Source organism: Pezoporus wallicus, unplaced genomic scaffold, assembly GCF_028554395.1.
Source record: "Pezoporus wallicus isolate ANWC-B61680 ecotype Strahan unplaced genomic scaffold, APGP_CSIRO_Pwel_v1 contig_2908, whole genome shotgun sequence".
In the NCBI taxonomy this organism is placed as follows: Eukaryota; Metazoa; Chordata; class Aves; order Psittaciformes; family Psittacidae; genus Pezoporus; species Pezoporus wallicus.
The window spans coordinates 4,504,217-4,524,651 of NW_026642179.1; the positions used below are offsets into that span (position 1 = coordinate 4,504,217).

Below are 20,435 nucleotides of genomic sequence, written 5' to 3' on the forward strand. Positions count from 1 at the left end.
AATGAACACGTTCAAAATTGCTGGTAGAAATGGGTCTACACTTACTTGGATAAGGAATTAGACCAGACAGATTTAAACACCATTCATTTCATCACAGCAATCAGAAAATGATAAAAAACCATAGCCTATGCTTTCTACTCAGAAAACTATTTTATGCTTATGACATTAAGGATGTGGGGTAAATTTAACTCAAGATTCTAAAGTTTAATTAAATTTGCAGAAAATTACCTTATTACCTGTTAACCTGAGCCCTCATCCAACAATATTATTGGTTACCTACTCATTTTGTAGACCACTATGGGGCGGTCACCTTGCTAATCAGCTGAGAGATACCTGTTTGACACTGGTAGCCTTGGGAGGCACAACAGGCAGAGCACTCTGCAGTCAGAGTGCCAGAAACTATTAGAATGAATTAGCATTCAGCTGAGGCTTCGGAATCACTCTGAATGAGAACCTATTCACTTTGTCCTGATCACTTCATGTCTTATTACTGTAGCATCTAAGCAGTTGGATGTGACTAACACGTAACATTAAGATAACTCATCTAACAAGTTTTAACTTGCCAGGGAGCATGATTAGATTGGAATTTTAGTGCCCAATGAAAGATGTTGAACCTTGTCATAATGTAGGAAAGCAAATTAAAAAAATATAAGATGGGGGATTGAGATTGGCAGTCTAGTAATAAAATGTCACCTCAAAAAAGCCAACAAATAACGTTCCTTTCAGGGACTAATCTCATTTACATATAACTGTGAGATGATTCTCAGCTCTGACAAATGTGCTAAACTTAATTTTGCTGCAGCAGTTTGTAAGATTATATCCCCTCAACTGCCTGGCAATCCCCATAGGAGAGAGCTGCTAATGAGCAGGTAACAGACTTTGCAGAACAAATGATGCCTCAGCTGTCCGAGTTCAGTATGGCACACTGCTTTAATCACCCAAGAAGGTAAGTTTACAATATGACAGCCAAACAGATGGTATGCACACCTTCCTGCTAACTTCACTACAGGGTCAGTAACCTCCATCTGGGAAGTAACATCTAAAATGGCCACAGCTGTTTACTTGATAAACACAAGTGCCACAGGACTACCACCCCATGAGAATCAAGCCAAGGTTTAACAACATTACACAGGAAGCCAAATGAAGAAGTTGAGCAAGTAGATTTTAGGACCAAGAACAAATATTTAGAAAGCCATAGAACAACTGAAATCTTGACTGTTTTTGCCATATTTCAAGCAGCCAATTCTATTTTTATGTGAGAAGCACGAAGACATCATCTCAGTGCCATTTGGCAAAACTGATCTAGGGAGGAAAGAAAACTATGCAATAAGAACTGCAGTTTGAAATGGAGCTGAATGTTTAATTTAAAAGGCAACTTCTAAGAGTCTAATTTCAATACACTACATTGTACCAATCTGAAGCTATGGCTGAAATAAAAAGATGCACGTAATCAGAGTAGCTGTTTGTAAACAAGTTACACACCCCTATCTGCTATTCCACACAACGTTTCAAACAGGTAGTTAGTTGAAACAGCAATAGTTAGTTTCACAGATTGCTCATTTTGCATTAGACATTTAACCAGCAAGTTTTACTAGTTTTTCTTTCTACCAGCTTTAAGCAATAGAATTGCCATTGTGTGCTGCATTATCTGCTATATTGCCTAACAGAATGTCCTTACATTACCTCTATGACACAGCAGGAGCCAATGTAACAACCAACACAACAGGCTTAACCACATTTAGCCAAGATACTTGTGAAAAGCTCTTCTAATACAAGAAGAGTGCCAAGAGACAGGCACTAAAATCAGGCCTTGAAGATTCATTTCACCATACTCACTGCCAAGCAATCACTAAGGTTAAACATAAAAGATGCATTTCACCTCCAGTGAGTGAGATAGATGTGCATTCAGCAGTAGCTGAACTCTACAGCTCTGAAGAAATAGAAGTTGTCATTTCTTGAAATCATAGTGGAATTGCTCAATGAACTAAGATGTTTTCACGTTGTCCTTCATGAAGGATCCTTTTAGGCCTAAATATGCTTGCCCTTACTGAGCACGTAAAGGTAAGCAAGCCAAAACATAGTCCAGAAGCCTCACTACTGGATTTTAGTCCTTTTAAAAAAAGGTAAAAATGTACCACAAAAGCCAAAGACACATGCCTGACTGCAACATGGAGTTGCCAATAGAAAACTGCTATAGGATGACCTTTTCCTAAGAGAATAGGGAGCCACAATGGTTGAAATGCAGCAAACAGGTGTTCTGTCTCTAAGACTAGGCAGCTTATGAAAACAAAAACTAGAAAATGGAAAGCTACAGACACTTGAGGTCTTGGAAGACATTGTTTTGTGTTTCGCTGAGATTATAAATGTCACATATAAGTCATTTAACTTTTTTTGTAGCATGCAACACACTAAAAGCTTTCATTAAGACTAGATTTCATTTAAAGAGGAAGCTGGCATGTACAACTGAAAATCTACTTACTGATTGCATATATACTAAGCATAATATCAGCATCTAGATCAATCAGCAAGTTCCTGCCATGTTTTAAATCAGCTGGGAAAAGCTTCTACAGAGTTCGGTTTGTTTGTTTTTTAAATACAAAAACCATCTAAAGGCTAAGTCAGCTTTTAGAAAGGAGTTGCCAATTTAATGCTATCATAGTTCTAAACATAGCCTATAAATACAAAATGTAGCACTCCATTAGTTGACTTAATAGGCTGTTGCCACCACAGAACCTGTAACAGCCTAAGCAGTTATCACCCCCAGGTGCTCACTCCATCCCAGTTCAGAAGTCAACCCCACAGTGAGGAGAGTGAGTACCAGTTTCAGGCTGTAGACAGTCACTTGTAACCTTTCTGAAAAGAGAATCAGAAGGCAGTACTACTTCAGCACTTCACCGCAATTGTGCAACATCAGAAGAGTCAGCATCTACAAGTACAGCATATTTAGGACACTGCTTCACTCCTCAAGATGACAAGGAAAGAGTAGTCACACAAACTTAAGCACCACAAGATGATGCTACTATTCCTTGTATGATCTTCCTGGTTATTCCCCAGGATAAGTGATACAACCCTTCTAACCTCCCAGAATTTACCTGACACAAGGGCTAGTTTTCCATCTAAGCCACACAGCAGCAAAAGAAAGAAACCACACTAATGGTGGTGTTTGCAGTTAAATTTAAGAAATCTTTTGTTCCCTTTTTAGGATAAAACAGAGTCCTGGACAGTCAAACTACCTCCCACTACCCTTAAGGAAAGCAATCTCTCCAGCATTCAACTCTTCTCAGAATATTCCTCCTTTAAGCAGCACAAGAAAGATCCCTTCAGAGGTACTGTATTCTATCTGTAGCTGGTATTTGGAAGAAGAATGAAAACTGTATCCCCTTCCATTCCCCTCTCACTTACTCAACAGCCTTTTTGATAGAAACTTTCCTGGTCACTAAGGCAATGGCATCCACTGTACGCTCCTTCCTTTCTAATCCTCTTTAAAGCACCCATTAAACTAGCACAAGCTATGTCTATACATTGGACAAATTTTCATAAGATAGCTCATTCTCCTAAGAAAGCTTAGTTATCAAAAGAACAAAAAGTCATCATGACAATTTCAGGCTACATCATTTCTCAGAACATTCATTAATATTTAACAAAGGGTTTGACTGTTTGAAAATTATTGTAAGAGATACTATCTCAATCTATAAACTTGCCTTGTGTCCATATATCATCACAGCTACAACCGCATCACTAGCTAGTTAGCTATATCCATGCCAGCAGAACATCAAAGCTAACTGAGCAGTAAACTACTTATGCTGAGTAACTTTACCAAATCCAAAGTTGTTTAGACTAGGCATTAGTAACAAACCAGGCAAAACTCCATTTCAAGAACTGCTAGCACAGGTGCAAGTGGCAAAGCGCAACATGAGCTACCCATGACCAGACTGTGGTAAGAACACACCTTACATGGGGTGACGGAAGAGAACTTCTTGCCTATAAAATACTTAATTCTGGCTATCTCATCTGAAATAACGTATGCTAAACAAAAACGCAGCTTTCTTGGCACATTGTGTTTCTAGTTCTGTCTCCTGGTATGGAGGTTGGGTCAAAGTCCCCCCCCACCAACAGTATTCAGTAACATCACACAAAACCTTAAATTATTCTCAGGTGACACTGGCATCATCCTATCACCCATCTGGTTCCCTTACTCCCTAGCATCAGTACTGCTGCTCAATTTTGTTCATCATCAGTGAGCTGTTGGCAAGGTGTTGGGTTTCATGCTTTGGGGCTTGGGGGAGCAGTCATCTTTGACTTTCTGCCTATGTGACAGCTGGTCCATTTACCAAGGAAATCAGGCAAGCACCGGCACTGTTTCAAGGCAGGCGTATACAGTTTGGGTAAGGAAAAGAGGAAGAAGTCAGACAGCAAACACTATGTCACATGAGTTAAGACTGCTGTTGCATGTAACCCATACAGGTAGCCTAGCTGGGTCACTTATTAACTACATGGGGTACCCACTGCTTGGCTGCTTTTTTCATTATGCATAGAGCAAAGCAGAAGAGATAAAAAATCCATACATTTTAAGTAGGTTTTATATTTAAGTAGGCGTGAGAGTTGTCCCTACATTAGAAAGCCAGAGCTAAAAAGTTAACAGTAGTATTGAAAGATCTGATAGTGTAACTTTAAATAAGGAATTTTTATACTCACACACACCGAGTCCTTCAGTAATTGAGCTGTCTTTTTCAATTAAAGAGTTAAACACCCACAGCAATATTCCAAATACTCTCCAAAAAACAAAGCAAACAAGGGCATGTATGAAGGGGGGGGGGGGGGAAATCACTAAAAACCTTGCTTTCTCAAAGTACCCTAAAGGAAAAGTATGAATTGGGCTGTAAAAATTCTTTGGAGGTCATCTTTAACAATGAGGAACAATGAGGAAGCAATCCAGCGCCTCTTCTCTTAGATGTAATTTCCCTAGATAAAGAGACATCTACAAAACAAAGATTAGGCTCCCGCAGAGGGTCAGTGGCCAAAAAGCTGTCTTTGCAACTTGTAAACTGTCACTGAACACTTCAGCCTAAGCTATATCACAGCAGGCTGCAGAGTCAAACAATCAAGCACGTTCTGATACATCTGGATCCAAAGAAAGGGAACAAGACAGCAGCCTGCCTACATTAACGTAATGCTTCCATTTCAGAGGATCCCATTGCATTGTTACAACATTTGTCCAATTTGTACTGCAAATTGGACCCCAGTTTTGTAACTGGGTTAAGTTTTACATCAGAGGTTGGCCCACCCCCAGCACACAACGCCCAGTTGTTACAGACTGGATGACTGCTGTAAAACAGTGTTACACTTCAATAAACAAAACCAAGAGAATTGTCTCAAAAGCAGTAAAAAGAGGAACAGAAGTTCAAGTTCTTTTCACACCACATTCCATAAGAATCCACAGCCCAGACCTGGAAAGCTTGCTTCTGATTCATTTTCATTAAATGGCTTAGTTTCTCCAAATGAGAAACGTTCCATCGTTGTGCCCATTTATGATTTTATTTCTATGGCATGTTACTAACTCATACCAACTTACTTCATGGTTGCCAACAACAAAAAGATGCACTTGTTTTTTGTTAGTAACACTTCGGATCACAGACTGTCTAAAACTGAAAGACTGAAGTGAGACGTTACTTTCCCCTTCAGTGAAAACTTACACCTCCTTTTAACTACTGCCTCAAGGACATCCACTTCACAGAACTGCTGGGTAAAGATGAGGAAACCAAAGTCTCTGGAGCAGGCACTAAAATCCAGAGCTAGACTACTAAACTGAAGTTGTATCCATTTAACTCCTCTACACAGAGGATATTATTGCATGAGAATGTAAATGGCACCAAAATCAACAGCAGCAATGAAGAAAGCAAACATTCCTCTGCCCTGGCAGGTGCAACACTCTCTTCTGAGGAAGCATAAGTTTGAACCTTCCTAGAAACTGAACCGAGATCTTTCACAACTCAAGAAAATGCTTCAAGGACCGGAGCAGCAGTACAAAACAATGCTACCACCCTGCTTTTAAAATCAAAGAGGAATACGCACATTTCAGGCTGCAAACTTAAAGCAGGAAAGCACTAAGACAATTGCCTTCAGTGCTTCTTATTGGCTTGCTTGGACATCTCTTCATTTAGGCGCCATCACTGCGCAGATTCAAGGGCTGGTTGGCACCAAGACAGGGCAGCCCCACTTGTCCCTGGGTGGGCTTCAAACAGTCCCACTTCTCATGGCTCAATTCACTATCAGAGACAACGTGACAGAAAGGGCATGACCACACACCTAAAAATTTTGATTCTCTCTGTATTTTATGGGCAGTATTTTCCTAACCTATTAAGGACTGACAGTTATTTCTTGGCTCAAGCCTTTAATTGTCACATACCATGGCCTTTATTATGACATGTTGATTGGCTGATTATTACCTAGCATAGCAAACCAAAAACCTCACCAAGATTACCGATTTTAATACAGCGGTTGGGATCTCAGAAGCTTGACTGCAGAAAGCTGACCATCACACTCTTTCCAGTTTTTGGAAGTATCTGCTCTTTAGTTTTGCTGATAAGCTTTACTCATGAGGCTGTGAGCTTGCTCACAGTGTTTTATTTTGTGGCTGAAAGGTTTGGTCTATAAAATGTTTGCATTCCTGTATATGTAAAAAATAAGGACAAAGAAAACTTACTCCTTATGCTCAACAACAGCATTTCTTCAGTTGAAAACAGCATATATTCCTCTCCTCACAAACCATAATGTTGTTTTGCCGCAAGTCAGGCAGCTCTAAAAATCTGCTATTTTTCTGTAGCAAAAGTATTATAAGAACATTGTAGGAATAACATTGACACCCACAGCATCATGTCAGTCTAAGATCCAAAAAGCAGTGCAACATCTTTTTCAGATTCTTTCTTAACCAAAACTTAAGCAGGAGAGGCAGATCTACTGTAACTAGACTGCACCCAACCTATGTCAGCCAGAAAGAGATTTAGTCAAATGGCTGAAGCTCTAGATAAGACCAGGTGAAGCTACGTATTAACTACATATCTTCACTTCCTTAACGCAATAGCCAGAGAATAATTTGTTTTCCAAGACATAATCATTGAGAGTTAAGAAATAAGCTGAAGTGAACTTTTAGTCTCCTCTACCATTTAATGCTACTCTTTCAGATAAAGATTTCTTTCCTGGTAATATTGTTTGAAATAATCTCAAATTCTGAGAAAAGACCAAGAACACTCATATCAGAATACATCACTGATGTAGATTTTATCTTTTACTTCTACTGTACTGTAACTAATGAGGTATGGGAAAACACTCATGGCCTACTTGTGATACTCTAATGTTACTGAAGAGCCAAACTTATTACCCATCTACATGCAAGCCCTTTAAGTAGGGCTTTATTAGCTACATACAGGACCTAAACCAAGACATGTGCAAAGATATTTTGCTGGTTTTTGTTTGAACATCTTGGCATAACACTTTTTGCTAGTGTAACTGTGTTCCCTGCGGAGGTTTTTGCTAGTATAGCTGCAGCCTGCAGTCTAATCAGTAGTTATGCTAGTGTAAATTTTAAGTTTGAAACAGTTTAAGACCATAAACATGCTACAAGTTAATTTTCATGTAACCAGGAAGCATTTTGGGAATATACATATTAGGTATTTTCCATGACTTAATATCACTTATTGACTTATTCAGATGGCCACTGTGAGGGAGGGAAGAATCTTTGTCTCTTCCAACCCCAAACCCTAAAAAAATGCTGTAAATAAGCTGTGGCAATAACAAGTCCTTCACATCTACATACTTTCAGTGAAAAATATACTGTCCTTGCTTTGAAGCATGTAATTCCAATCCACTCAGAGCTACACTGCTTGTTTGGTTAGATGAGGTAGTGGCTGTAACACTGGATGAATAACAACACCATTAAAGGAAAACAAAGATTATTTTGTTATGTCAAACTATTTGGATAACTCACAACATAAGAGATATTGACAACAGGAGACTAAGCAAAAAAGTCTTCAAAGGAAACAGACAATATTTACAATATTTATAAAAATCATAGAATAACACTTAGGGTTGGAAAGGACCTTAAGACCATCCAGTTCCAACCCCCCTGCCACGAGCAGGGTCACCTCACACTAGACGATGTTGCCCAAGGCTCTGTCCAGCCTGGCCTTGAATACTGCCAGAGATGGAGCATTTACCACTTCCTTGGGCAACCCATTCCAGGGCCTCACCACCCTCACAGTAAAGAACTTCTTCCTTATATCTAACCTGAACTTACAATACAGGAATAAAACCATAATCTCACATAAAGCAGAAAAAGTTGGAGTTAGACATCCAGGTCACCTTTATCATAGACAGAATACAGTATTTACCATAATTATAAAATTCATAAAAGAAAACACAAGACTATTGTGTGAAGCACTTGCACTAAGTACAATGGCTACATATGACAACAAAGCACTGCTGGCTATCTTCAGACCTATACAGGTCACCACAAGGCACAAGACGGCAGAAAAGAGAGGACGCCTCCAGGATCCTTTACACAGCTCTGCTCAGGAACCTGGAATCATAAGGAGGTTTGCAACACCCAGAAACATGCAAGGGAAGCTTCCTCTTTGCCCCTAAACAAAAATGCGACAACTTGGATGGAGTCCTTCAGTCCTTCTCCCATTTTGTATTTAGTCATGTTAGTCTTTAAAACATTACAGGAAAATTACAGTATAATAGCAATATCTTAAACAGTTCCAGGGAAAGCAACTAAGTGGGCAGTCTGAACTTGTAACACATTCCTTCTCCAGAGGGAATTCTTCATGCCAGGGTGACCTGGACAATGATGTTTCGTATCAAAGGGTCTTTCATACGTGTATGTATGAATACGTAAACACAGAGAAACAGTGAGCTAAGCAGTCACTGCACGTTCTGTTTGCAGGAAGGAGTTGTAGACATTACAGAAGACACTCAATTTCTTTAAGGAACCCTAAGAACAGGAAGGAAATATGGGCAAGTTGATAAGTATCCACACTCTAAAGAGTAAGAAGGGTAGGGGGTAGGAATTTGGTTTGATTTCCTGAACAAGGGCCCAGACAGAGGAACATTAGCTGAGAGCAAAAACTGGGTCAGCAAACTATTTGTTCTAGTTCTCAAATACCCTTACCCTAGCCCAACTGCATCTGTAAGGGCTGTGAATACAAGTTTTTACTATTCAGATAAATTATTTTGTAAAAAAGAAAAGATACCTTATGCTGAAACAACACCTACTGTCAATGGAGTTAGCAAATAAGGGATCTCCTTCTTGTGTCTTTTCTCTGTAAGAAAAATATGCTAGCGTAATTTTGATGCACAGACTAACGAGGATGTCCGTCACTGTGACTTGAGAGGCAACATCTCTTCAGATTCATCTCATGTGCACAGTCTGACAGCTGTCATCAGTACTGAAAAAACACAGGCCAAGCTTCTTGGTTGAGACCGAGTGCTACATATAGGAGCTCAACCACTAATCTGTATGCCAAAGATGTACTTGGAAACCTAGCTGATAACTCTATACAAGGGTCAGATAGAAACAGAGCATAAACAGTGCCTTATCCACTTGTAATATCCCCAGGTATACTATTATGAAAGGTTCTTCCAGTACTGGCAGCACAGTTGTGACATGCATGAAAAAAGCAGACACTGACAGATTTGGAAGTCCTAACAAATTAATAATCAGTGTAGCAAATTTATTATGTTAGAAAAAAGTGAAGGAGAGGAGAAGTCCTGAAGGACAACTGACCTGTCCAGATAACCAGGCAAGCCCTGACCTATGTAGGCAAGCAAGCAGCTGTAGCTAAAGAAACAAGAGTACAAAGTGACAAATGCCTTGCATTTATGAAATACAAAGTCTGGTGTCTATTTTTACCATGTTAGTAGTACCAGCTAGTTAATAGTTCACAAGTTTTACATCACATTATACATATTTGCTAAATTGAGAAATTATTTGCTTTGCAATAGCACAAACAAGTTTTATTTATAACCAGAGCTGACCACTCAAGATTGCAATAAGATTTCAACAGAGCATAGGGTTTCCCAATCTTTGCGTCTGCAGCACCATACAAAACAACGGGAAAAGTGAAAATACCAAGCACTGCCTGTCAACCAAGGTAAGGCCACGGAATCAGCAGATAGCAACACAAAATACAAACACAAAAATAAGTTGTGACACAGGAAACTGGTAAAGCTTGGAACTTCTTGCCACAGGATGAGGATTCACACGGAAACTGGACAAATGCACAGGATAAATCCAACAAGGGGTGTTAAGCACACGAAGCCACCTCTAGCTCTATAAGCTCCTAAATACCAATGCATGTCTGTCATATATTGCTTGCATACTTATGCTTAGAAGCTATCTTCTTCCTTAGGGGATGGGCATCCTTACCAAAATCTTAGTCCTCTCTGAGGAAGGACACCAAGAACCCTAATGAATGAAAACAAAACAGGAAAGAAGTCAAATGACTATGGAGACAAAATTAAAAACCCCACAGAAGAAAGGATGAGGGCTGAAATATAAAAGTTCCCAGAGACACCAGGCAAAGCACTCTAACAACCCAAATAACTCCCCAAAGGCAGTCAAGAAGCCAGCAGACACTATTCAGAGATGCTCTGGCCAGCGATCCACATAAAACGACAAAGGAACAGAAAAACTCTGCAACTTCCAGAATCTCATTTGCCAGGTTTCTTCCTTCTCCCCTGAACAGCCAGCTTGGCTAGGACTGGTGGGTGGTCCTGCAACTTGGCCAGGCTTCAGGCTCAAAGGGTATAAATAGAAAAGTTAGGGACAAAGCACACTCAAAGCCTCAGTAAGATGTGCTATGGGTTTGGGTTGCAGTTCACTTCATGTATGACTAGCCACATGATAGAGATCCTGATGTGTATCTGCCAAATGTGCCGGGTTGCAGCACAACTCTCACACTACCCACCAACTTATCCCCAGTGAAACACAAAACCTGTTGAGCGCTAACTAGCTCAGAGCTTCCTGGTCCCTCTGCTTCAGGCAGGAGGTCTTGTCACTTTGCAAATGGGTGAGAAACAAAGGGCAAGAAAACTAAGCAAATGGAGCACAACAACATAAAGATGTTTCATAGCTTGGAGGCATTCTGGGTGGATATTATTCAGCATACTTGGACTGCATGCAAGAGGGTGGTCAGAGAGTCTCACGGGGAAGAAGCTTAAGCAGCAGCTCCACAACAAATACAGGATCCTGAGCCAGAGATTTCTAGTTTGACCCAGCCTGGTTTATGTTACAGCTATTCTGGAATTCCAAATTTCAATGGAATGACTCGCCTGTTTCCAGAGACTCAAGAAAAATCAAAACACCCAGTGTGTCCCAGTTTTGATTCTTACATACAGATCAGGTAAGATCTGTTAACCACGATTTTGCTTTGTTCCACGAATAAACTGTCACACAGCAATCTGATGTCATTGATTTCCACAGCCAAAGTCAGAACACCAAGAGAAAAGGCTTAAGAAAAAAAGAAAACGTACGCCACCCCTCCCAAACAAACACAACAAACCTACCAGACACACTACCACAGTTTCCCTCCTGAAGCGGAAAAGAGTAATTCAAGTCCTGCCTCTGACTGGTTTGTACTCTCATGCAGGTTTGTACTCACCTGAACTATCAATTCCAATCTGGAAACCAAGCCTGTTTCATTGTCACCTCATTTCAGAAACATACAAGTTTCTTGTTAGCCTCAGTCCTGAGAAATACAACTTAAAACAACAAACCAAACAGATCTAGCATGTTCCCTGTGGAGTAACACACAGCACTTACCTTCACCACTAAAATACATTTCCCCAAAACACCCAGTATTGCTAGTCTCCAATTCGTTACTGCTCTCTGACAAACAGCTGTGCCACCTACGAGGAAGCACAGATCTCCCACATCAAGCTTGTCATGGACTTTTGATATTTGTATTCAAGCACGGGAAGGTTGAAGTCCAACATTCATACAAGGATGTGAAATCAACATCCAGGTTAGTTTAAAACTAGGTAATAAATTTATGCAGATAGGGGTGGGGAGTTAGGAATCCTTGGAGTACTATACAGCAGCTATTAAACATTTAAAGTGGATGACAAAATGCATGCATTCCATTTAAATTAGAATCCTTTGATTTTTTTTAGGCTCACTCACCAAGATAACTACAATTTAACTAAAACTCCACATAGTTACAGCTAAGTTGTATAAAGATGCATCAGCACAAAACCAAGGAAAACAGGGAAATTTTTAACCATCTCAGCGACATAATTCTCCATAAAATATTCAATGTAACTCCAGGTACCATATTTTATTCAAACTCTCTGCCAAACAAATCTCTGCTTCTGTACTTCTTAAAACTGATTTATTACTGCCAAATACATTAATCCGCATGTTAATCTGCCTCAGGTCACTTAAAGTTAGTCAGAAAGGACTTTTGTCAAACCATATACAATGTTGCTTTTGGTCCTCCTGGGAGTTTGAAATCAGAGCCTGGGAGAGATCCTCTACAACATAAATATTACAGCATGAAAACAGCAAGGAATGCAGAAGCCTTTTCCTGTAATCCATTTCCATTTTCTCTGCTTCACTTCATGGCATGTTGTTAAAGCCTAAAAGTTTCACTACATGAAGGCAGAGTTTATCTTGGTATCTTGTGTCACTGGAGTTGTGAAGCATAGAGCACTCACATGCCAGCTTCAAACTGACATTCACTGTACTCCTGCAGAGAGCGAAAGGTTGGCAAAGTTATACAACCGACTTCACCCATACTGCAAGTAGTACACAAGACTGAAAAACAGGCTCCAACATTACAAGTATTAGATTATATACAATAAGTGCTGGTAACATTTCTATACAAAGTCATATACCAAACAGTTTAAAGCCTCCCAATTGTACATCTTTCTTAATCAGTATTTTCAACAGAAAGCAGAACTGGTTTTCACAAACAGACCACATGCCTCCTAATATAACCAATTCTTTAGACAACTTACCAAATGACCCAAGATTTTCAGCACAATAGAATCAGAAGTTCAAAGATGAATAAGGACAGTTGGACAATCACTGAAGAGAAGCAAGTTTGGCATATACATCTTGCAAGTTTGTTAGCAACTGGATCACGTTGAACACAATATGCTGATACAGGTCTATTACCTGTCACATCCCCTGAAGCAGCAGTCTCCAATGCAAGCAGCAGTAATGCATACATTCTACACCTTTCCTTTTTATGTCTGCCTAGTGATTAATTTTAAGTGCCAGTAATTCTCATATACTCCATCATTAGCATGACTAAATGTCACTCTACAATAGGAATTATGCAGCTATGCTTTGGTTAACCCCAAATACCACCACTGTTACCTGTGACTTTGAATGCTGTAACAAACAACATCCTTACAGACTGTTCATTGATTACAAAGACATTACTTAGAATATCACCCAATTCAGGAGTCCCTTTGGCTTGAAACGAGAAAGTGTTCAAATATTCTGCTCCCTCACAACAGGATCTCCAGGAAGGGAGCACCGAGTTTTAAGGGAGTTGTAAGCTCCAAAGCCTCTCAAAAGGTAGTAAGATTTCAGGTGGTACTACAAGAACTATTGTATATATTACACAGCTAAAACGACAGAAATGTGGAACAATACCTTTGCAAGGATGACCTTAGACTGCACAAAACAATCACGTAAGTCTTGCAGGCAGATAAGCCCTCAGGCACTAACATAAATAATGAACTCCTGAAACAGAGCCAAAACATGAGTTTTCAGAGGAAAACAGTCATGGGTTCTGTGATCATGCTTTGTTTTTCACAATGACTTTATTGTGATGTGTACCAAGGGGGTATTTGAACTGGCTGACTGATACAGAAAGAGTCAGCTGGAAAGGGCTTACATGGAAAAATTAAAAACTAATGTCCTTCTGAGAAGATCTAGTATCACTTTTTCAATAGCATTTTAAGGCTCTGCTGCTCAAAACCCAAAGCAGACCTAGGTTACTGGCAGTCATGCAGAGCTGAAATGCTATGTCATAGAATGGTTTCAGTTGGAAGAGACCTTAAAAACCTTAGATCCAAATCACTGCCATGCGCAGGGACACCTTCCACTAGACCAGGTTGCTCAAAGCCCCGTCTAACCTGGCCTTGAACACTGCCAGCAATGAGGCAGCCACAGCTTCTCTGGGAAATCTGTGCCAGTGCCTCACTACCCTCACAGTGAAGAATTTTTTCCTAATGTCTAATCTAAATTTGCCCCCTGTCAGTTTAAAGTCATTCCACCTTGTGCTATTACTACCTGCCCTTGTAAAAAGTGCCTCTCCAGATTTCTTGTTGGAGTATTTGAGATTTTTCAGTATCTCCCTTTCCCTACACTGACCCATACACTGGAGTCCTTCCAAATCAGTTGACATAACTGGCATTTTCAACAGCATCACGTGCTAATTAGACGTTTTGGATAGAAACATTTATGCAAGTGCTGTGAAACTTGGTCAGCTTCTCTCGCTCTCTTATCAAGGACCAGCTTAACCTGAAATTCTGAAATTGCCTTCACAGAAGAAAACAGGAAATAACCTACTTTTAGCCTTCAGAGGATCAAGGACAAATTATAAGTGTTTTACAGATACAGTAGCTAAAACCAATACACATCTTCTCAATTATTTTAGCATCAAGTCAGCTCCTATTAAATCCAGCATTGGGTTTTTGTAATCCAGAAGGTTTTAATGTTTTATTACTGATCTTCCTTCTCTACAGTCTTAGCTGAGATAAGAATACCAGAACAAATCCTAATACGAAGAACAGGAAGCTTTGACAAATTACAGTGTGTTTCTGGAAGGTGATCTAAAAAGCCAGAAGGAGGAAAACAAGCCCACCAAAAACTACTCCTTTATATCATTCACAGATGTGAAATTAATAATTCATAATTATCAGGTGGTCAGAATTTTTTTTCTCCTCTTCTATATCAAAAACGCATTTGAAAATTGCCCCTTAAGAAATATCTTAAAAATCAAGTCTCAGCTACCTAGCAACTTCCTTCACTGCATTAATGAAGCTTGTAAAAAGGATTTTTGTAATACATCCATTATTGAACTATTTCTGTAATGCTGCAGAATTCATATAGCTGCCAAACTCATTAAAAAGTCACAAAATAGGAAGTCAAAGAGCAGTCACACTTAACTATGCATGTTATGATCACCAGGACACAAGCCTTTTTTTCAGTATCCCCCTCTTAGTCTGGACTATACAAAGGTCAGAAAAACAGTAAGTAAAGCTTCTGTTGACTTTGTCCTGCTTTTATCAACTCTAAGGACACCCACCTCAGAAAATAATCCATTTTGTTCCCTACTGAAGGTATAGAAGGCAGAAAGCCAACAGTTGGCACTTTGTCACGTAACTACTTTAATAAATTATGAATAGGCTCTTCCTTTTCTTTCTACAGTCATGTTCTGTTAAAACAAAATATTATTGGCCCAAAAGATTAACACTGAGAACAGCACAACATTTCTGTTATCAGCCTTGTAATGCTATATGCTGTTCTAGGGAATACAGAGACACAAATAACTGCTTAAACTAAAGCAATTTGCAAAGCACACTGTTCTTCACAAGCAAATTGATTGTATCCTCCCATAATGCTAGACTAACAGTTTTCACCACCACTAACTTGTCTCTACAGCACTAGTATTTGTCTAAGTAATACAAGCCCACAAATTCCACCAGCCATAGAGATCAAGACATAAAAGATTAGGAAGGAAAACAGAAAAAGTACACCCTTCAGTCTACACCAGGGAATGACAAGCACTAAATCTCAGAAGCAGTCCGCTAGGACATGCTGTGCAGCATTCCCCATAACAGAAGCATACCTAAACTGTCAGCTGAGAGAAGCTGAAATGCATGTTCAGCGGCTCTTCATCTCAAGTCCTACTAGCCATCCACTTCCTTGTTTCAAATGCTAAACTCCCTTTCCCTGCAGGTAAAGGCTTACCAGTACTCTCAGAACTGACCATATAGATAGTCTCAGCTATACTTACCTTTGCAGCACTGCATGGCTTTTTAAAACAGTTCCCACTGCAAGACTGGGAGACACAGATATATCTAGAACAAGCAGGAGTTAAAGACTAGCTAAGGGAACCAGAGGCAGTATTTGCTCTCAGAAGGCACCTTTTGCTGCTCAATTCAATTATCCCATTTTCATCAGAAGTTCTGCATTTTACAAAAACTCAGAAACATGCAGATGCTTGTGGGCTTGAAGTCCCCCTCAGGGTAACAGGTTCCAAAACCTAGTATCACCCACCAAGTATTTTGCACAAGGAATGAAAAGAACACAAGTGCCTTTATTAAAGTGTGCAGAATTACATGAATAAAACGTGCCTGTTTGTTCAGATATCCATAAAAACCTTATTTACAAAAACAAATTTATGACAACATTTTGAGAAAATCTTACCAGTCAAGCAATAAACATCCATCAGTAAGGAGTTAAAACAGGAACCTCACCAGACAGCTGTCATTAAAACATAAAAATCCACTAGGAGTTCCTATCAACAAAATGACCCTTACCTAAAAGGTGTAGAACTGCTTAACACACCCAGTGACCTCCTAATGAAAACTGTAGCATGTAAATTGTCATCCTCTAGGCCTAAACACATCAGTACAACTGACTTTGGCTTCAAGCAAGGAATGTCAATCTCTGCAATCCTCTAAGAAGATGCAACCAAACAGGTTGGGGAAAAGAGCATTTAATTTGCTTAAGAGGAGAAGAAGGAAAATTGAATGGATATGAAAAATGGCTTTAGCACACTTATCAAAGTCAGCCTTAGCCACACCTTATCTTGAATGTATGCAAACAACCATAGCTATATTTAGAAAAACAACAATTCATGTTGGCAAAGACAGCTATACATTTACATGATGTATTCAAATGTAAGCAATGTTCTAATGACAGGATTTCTACATTTAGTATAAGCTTGGTTTTCAGCATTAGATGAAGAAACATGAATGCTAACCATTTTGAGAGAAAATACAGCCAGAAAGAGGAGAATAAGAGAATGGGGAAAAAAAAAAAAAAAAAAAAAAAAAAATGGAAAAAGCCTTTCCTGCAGCAGGTCTTAACATAAGAGTGCAATGTACTTTGATCTGCTGGCAGAACACTGCAATACCCATTTTAAGTATTCGGACTTGACTTTCAGCCCCTTCTGCAAGTAAATGGCATACTCTCCTGCTTACTGCTGTCTAAAGGTACCTTAGAGCCAATGATTACAGCTCTGCCTGTTCCAACACTTTCTTCCTGTAAATAGTGCCTGACTATTTTCTGTTCTCACAAGGGCTTAATTAGTCCTGTTCACAGAGAGCTGCAGCAGCTGGCACATCCCAGCAGACTCCACTGCATTTTCACAGCTACTGAAATCCATCTGAACCACACTGCAAATTTTTCTACACGGACAATTACAGGTTCTGTAAACGTTTTATTTACCTATACTTTTGAAGACACCTTTCTGCAAGCAATTTAACCACAGGGCAGGCCTGAGAAGTCCCAGAACATTCACTGACACATAGACATAGAAGGCTAAAGAACGTTGCTGCGTGGCCAGAAAAAAGTCTCTTTCCTCCACTAACAAAGCAGCAGAGAGATATGCAACTCTAGAATACAAGAGTAATCATGGCTACATACAACAACAAATACAACTGCCATCTTATTTTATACCCATCAGCCCTACAACATATTTCATCTGCTCAGGAGACCATTAACCTACAAATAAAAAACCCAAATGAAACCTGAACAGTAATTTTCTTCCTACCTTGGCCATATCATAATTCAAACAGATGCCACTTAACAAAAACCAGTGAAGGATAAAGATATTTCCATGAGGTTCTGAAAATTCCAAAGAAATTATAATTGAAAATTATGCTAAATCAGAAGGCAAACTGGAATTAGGCATACAACGTTTCCTCTTCAAAATTCTGAACACCTTAATTTTACAGACACCTCCTTGCTTCAAGTTCTTTGCTACTTCTCAAATCAAGCCGCAGCATAAACTGCAGCACCTCCTTTCCTGAGAGAGGCTGGCTCCTTATCACCACACCAGCTGCCACATTGTAACATGGTGAACAGTCTTCTGTATATAAAAAATTGCTACTGTGTCCTGAAAGGAAACCTTGAGGTTCATCTTCACATTGGACAAAGATTTTATTTTTATGTCAAACTATTGAGACAGACTTTCCAGAAAACATTTGTAATCACTGGGCAAATTAAACTCCAGCTCAGTTTTACAGTTACCTGATAATAAAAGTCTGACTCTCTCACTCTGCCAAAAAGAAGGCACCAGGACATTCTTTTCAATGCACTGCAACAGGAGCTATGTAAAAACAATTCACCTCGTGCTTTTTCTTAGTTTACATACTGATATGCAGCACCCTATTTCAGAAATAAAATGTTCCGGTAGTAGCAGCATATTCAAATAAACAAGTTAAAAAAGTTTTCAAAAATCTGTCATCTGAAGAAGCCTAATTAGTACCTTGTTTGCCTCCATATTCTTAATTTTTGATATTGAACTTGTCTTGACAAAGAAATTGCTTTAAAAAGCAGAGGCAGACAGTCACCATGTTAAGCACAATCAACTGAAATACAGTGTCTTGTAAAAAAGATAAGGCATTTCAAATAAGTTTTGTCAGAAAATGATAAATTTAGTCTTCTCCTTAAACACTGTCCCAAATACTTTTTCATATTCAATCTTGTGCAACATCTTTTCAAATGCACTAATACCGTCTGCCAGAAAATTCACAGAATGACTCAGACATAGACACTTTCAAATCACAAATACTCTAAACTGCTATTTCCATTTCAGAACTACTTCCACTTAAGCATTTGAATTGCTGATGGCATAATAATCCAACGACCTCCTGAAGCTTCCTTATCAAGATTTTCCTCATCAAGATTTTCCTCATGCACAGACAGCATCTCCACTGACGAAAGCAAGCCTTGTTTCTTTGCACAGTGTGTTGGACAGCACGGTTACACAAACAGAAACCCGTAACACTTGCAAAATGTTGAGAGCCTAATATTTGAGCATGTTTTGTACATGAATGCTTGACACAGCTCCTTGAACATGCAACTGAAGACATAAGATAACAGCAGAGACCCAAGCATTAAAGTCACTGGCATTACATGCCCTGCCAATTCCCATTAATTCTCATTCATGACAAATCAACAGAAAACTCTCACCTAGAGCTTTGCAAACTCCAGGTTTTTAATCCTGTATCTGGGAATTGGGCTTCAAGTCCGAATCTCACCCACACTGACAAACCACCGCTCACTAGTTACTTGAGCAAACCAGTAGTAATGCCACCAGTTCAACAGCACTGATACAATCCCATCTGTGCAGAGACTGGGGTGGGAGAGAGGTAAGGGAGAGCCCTTTGTTTATGTCTGGCTCTCCTGAAATCCTCATACAATTTAAGCTCCTATATTCATCACATTTCATTTTTATGTTTGAGAAGATACATCTAATAGATAAGAATCTGTTGAAGGAATTTTCACCATGAAAAGCTTTGTTAAAGTATGCCAGAAATGCACTCCTGTCCTTCACACCAGATTAGTTTTTTGTATCTGATTTATACTCAGAAAGCATAATTTTGAAAACCTGGATTGAACTGGGATGCAGCTTTTAACTCCACCATCACCAATTCCAATTCAGTTCTTCACATGAGCAACTATTCTCCATGGTTTTTACCACAAAGCTGCCAACAACCTTATCCACAGGCCTGCTCAGCCATATTCAGTTGTCAGTTTAGGCAAGCAAATCATTTCCACATTTGACCAACTAATCTTACACTTCCAACATAACAAATGAACTTCTTTCAGGTTTCCTACTATATGAAGACTGTGAGTGTGTGTTAGGATTAAGTGTCACAGTACAGATGAAGCTTACACATAATAAGTTATCCCTATTGCATAAGAGCCACAGCATAAAATCTTCATAGCTGGAACTAGCTAATACCCCTACAGGAAAACAAACCCAGAACACAAGCACTTCCTTTTCTGTATAAACAATATTAGCTCATAGCTGAAGATAACAAGGGAAACAGGCTGTGTCTTATGACCATGCTGTGCCCATAATTCCATGACACAACATCTACTTGTGTCAATCATAACGATATTTCCTGCTGTTACAGCAGCTAATCATCAAATCTGAAGTAGTGTCAAAGTTCTGTAGAAAGCAAGCACTTCGCAGCTGAAATACTACAGAAAGGCCTCTGAAAGCCAAGAGACTGAATATTGAGAGAGAGGACTGTCAGCTCTTCCCTGGCTTCCACAATAGATCCGTGAAGGCCAGAGCTGGGAACGAACCAGGAATTTAATACTCCCTGACACAAGGGAGCGAAAACAAGAGTTTATATTACACATGAAGACCTCAACTCTTGAAAACCAGGTTATG

General features: G+C 39.4%; 1 protein-coding gene across 4 annotated transcripts in view; it reads right to left on the minus strand.

The window, feature by feature from the left end:
* Nucleotides 1-20,435, minus strand: part of ADIPOR2 (adiponectin receptor 2) — a 44,762-nt gene that overhangs the window by 22,984 nt on the left and 1,343 nt on the right. The window contains exon 1 of one of the 4 annotated variants that reach the window (XM_057428129.1): nucleotides 15,989-16,011. The exons of 1 other annotated variant lie outside the window; for it this stretch is intronic. The gene's annotated coding sequence lies outside the window, so the exon portion shown is untranslated. 2 more of the 4 variants (XM_057428127.1, XM_057428128.1) reach the window with 2 other exon arrangements.